The sequence below is a fragment of the Propithecus coquereli genome, unplaced genomic scaffold, assembly GCF_000956105.1.
Source record: "Propithecus coquereli isolate 6110/MARCELLA unplaced genomic scaffold, Pcoq_1.0 Scaffold12, whole genome shotgun sequence".
Taxonomy (NCBI): Eukaryota; Metazoa; Chordata; class Mammalia; order Primates; family Indriidae; genus Propithecus; species Propithecus coquereli.
The window spans coordinates 14,318,473-14,322,066 of NW_012136080.1; positions in this window are offsets into that span (position 1 = coordinate 14,318,473).

Sequence of the window (3,594 nt, forward strand, 5' to 3'; positions counted from 1 at the left end):
TACACCGGATCAGGACCATCAATATCACTGTCTTCCACCTCCACATCTTGTCCCCCTGGAAGATCTTCAGCGGTAACAGTGGACAGTAACACACATGGAGCCGTCATCTCCTATGATAACAGTGCCTTCTTCTGGAATACCTCCTGAAAGGCCTGCCTCAGGCTGTTTTACAGTTAACTTTTCTTTTATAAGTAGGAGTACACTCTAAAATAACAGTAAAAAGTATAAGATAGTAAATACATACATAAACCAGTAACACAGTCACATATGGTCATTATCAAGAATTATGTACTATACATAATTATATGTGCTAGACTTTTACATGACTACCAGTGCAGTAGGTTTGTTCACCAGCATCACCACAAACACATGAGGAATGCATTTCACTGTGTCATTAAGGTGGCTACGGCATCACTAAGCAACAGGAATTTTTCAGCTCCATTATAATCTTACAGTACCCCCATTATATATGTCAGTTGTTGTTGACCAAAATGTTGTTATGTGGAGCATGACTGCGTTTATAAATAATTACACGTATCTGGGGACAAGGACTATACCTTATCCATTTTCATAGCCCCAGTGCTTAGTATACTGCCTGGCTCAACAATTGCTTTTAGACAAATGCATTCATGAATGAACCAAATCCATCACATGAAATCAATCCATCAATTAATCAATCAGTGATGTTGCTTAGTCCCTGTCCACAGAACATCTAAATGAGCCTCTTGTAAGTTCATAGCCACAGTCCTTAGGGACTTTTCATTGTTTTCCTTCTCTTCTGTCCCTGATGTGAATGATTTTTTACCAGACATCCTGCCCCTACCTCCACCCGCCTCAGTCCTTACTCCCTCAACAAGATCATCTGGAGTCCTCAAGATCTCCTATCTGTGCCCATCTATATCTTCCAAATTCAGTACCTCTCCTCAGGATCTCCTTCAGCTCAAGAGTCACAATTCTGGCCCTGCTTTCCTGGCATTGTTCCTCCTAACAAACCTTAGCAGTGAGCATCTCATTGGCTATAGGATGCTCCCAGCCCTCCAGCTCAAGGCTTCTGCACCCACGCTGGTTCATGGACTACGATGGTCTTTGATGATGGTTTCCCCATCTGAAAATAAATGAGATAAAAAATGAGGACAATGTGGAACATAAATATACATATACACACATATATATGTGTGTGTATATGTATCCTGGCTGTCAAAGATTGTCCTTTATTCTGACATTGAGGTTATCTAATATTTTCATGTCAAAATATTCCTTTTCTTATAAATGATGTGATTATGGTAATTATTGTCCTTACTTGACAAAATAACAATTTGGCAGTCCTCTTTGGGTCCTGGAATCTTTTATAGAAAATGTACTCATTCATAAAATCCAAAAGTCTGGGCATCATCAAGCCATCAGCAAACAGAAAATGTTTTGTTTGGTTTGTTTTTAAAGTGGAGAGAGAAGAAGTTGATTCCTAGGGTAAAATATAAATAGTCCAGAAGAGGTTACAAACTAAGCCTTCCCAATTAATTATCATCCTTTAGCACATTTCTTTCCTAATGGCAGATTTTAGAGATGCAAAGGGGATGAGGAGCCTGGGGCAATGAGCACCCATGAGGAGGGAAGGTCACAGAGAAAGACACACAGGTGAGGGTAGGGAAGACTGAGGATCATCTCTGATGTCACCACACCCTTGTCAAGGGCTGATTCTGTCTTACAAATTTTGCCCCAAAAAGGCCTCCTATATCTTGGGGTACACTTTCATATAGGTAAGTGCTGGCAACAGGAAAAAATGGTAGCATGGATAGTGTCCATATTCATGATGCGTCTTGCTTTATCGCCAATGGAAGCAAGGTTTGAGTTTCCCAACTGAATCCCTACTTGGCAAACAAATATACACCTGCTTCTTGTCTAGCCTTAGAAGATACACATTGTTCAAATTCTTTTCCAAATATGGCTGAATTTATGAACTGCTTTTAGGTGTTTTTTTTTTAATTGAAAAATCCATATGCTATTAGTCATTCCAACTGAGGCTCAAAAACATAGCCAGAACTAGAAAGATGATGAATGAATATTGGGCAATATTTTGGTTAGCCATGCCTTGTGGCTTTAGAATTGAATCTTGAGACTCCAAATGGGGCAGGGTGCTTGAGTTATTTATCCCTCCTGCTCACAGTCGGGGGAGTATTATCTTGTTACTCCCACAAGCCAAACTAAGTAGAAATGAGTCACTACTTAGCTGAATCCTGCCCTTGGAACGCCCACAGTAGGCCGAAACTTCGGGTTCAGTGATCATTTTTCTGAGTCAATATCTGAACCAGCAGCATGAGCTCATGACAAAAACATACTGTCCCCTCCAGAATCTGGGATTCTGGATTCTCCAGAATTTCCATTTCACCTGGAAAGAGCAGGTAGGCCCTCTCACTTCTGGAAATCTGAATTTGCTTTTTCAGAGCCCACGCTTAGTGCTGAAGACCTCTGAACATAGTAGTATTCAGCCTGTTAATGTTCAAAATGTTCCTATACTGTAGATAAGAAATGTCGCCTACTTCTCTGGGAATCAGAGGCCCAGCTTGGTGAAATGATGTAAGTAAAATCCCACAATACTGTTAGAGTTAGGACATGAACTTCTTCACATGTGATCTCACATACTGAGATTGCTTTGCCTCTGATTCCCAGATTTGGTAAAAAAAAAAAAATCCTGCAAGTTTCTAAACATCCTTGACCACTGACAATCAAGATAGAGGTTAGATATAAGGAGCATTCTCTTGGCCACAGGGCTAAGGTATACATCTGGAGGGTCATCTGGGACTCTAATAGCCAGAGGGGCAGAGCTACAAGGAGCCAACCTTCCAGTCACTGAAAGGCCTTTTGAGTCAGAATTATCTGTTCCCAATTCAGGCCTCCCAAGTGCCCAGTTACTGGGAGTTCGACTGTGTGCACTGACTTCAGTCCTCTTCATAACAGAGAACTTCACCAAGATATGATGCCTGTTCCTTTGGCTCGTCACATAACTGGGATTTCCCCCTAGGGGTTCCTCCGTCCCTGAAGATCTAAATGAGATTGGTTTGAGCCCTCATTTCACACGCTGGGAAAGCCTACTGCCCTCCCCAGATTTCTCAGAATACCCAGGAAGTTAACATTTTCATAGCTACCTTTGAATCCAACTCCCTGCCCCTATAGAAGTCTGCCCTAATGACAGAAGATTTTGAGCATCTTTTCATACACTTAGTTGCCATTTGTGTATCTTTTTGCTGAGGTGCCTATTCAGATATTTTGCCCATTTTCTATTATTTTTAAATAAAAACTATATCTATTTAAGGGATGCAACATGATGCTTTGATATGCACATACATAGTAAAATTATTACTACAGTCAAGCAAATTAACATATACATCTCCTTATACACTTATTTTTTTTGTGGTGAGAGCACTTGAAGCCTATTCTATTAGTAGATTTCTGCAATTTCTTTATCCATTCTTCCATCAGTGGACACTTAGGTTGCTTCCATATCTTGGCTATTGCAAATAATGCAGCAATGAACATGAGAACACAGGTATCTCTTTGAGGTACTAATTTCATTTCCTTTGGATATATATCCAGAAG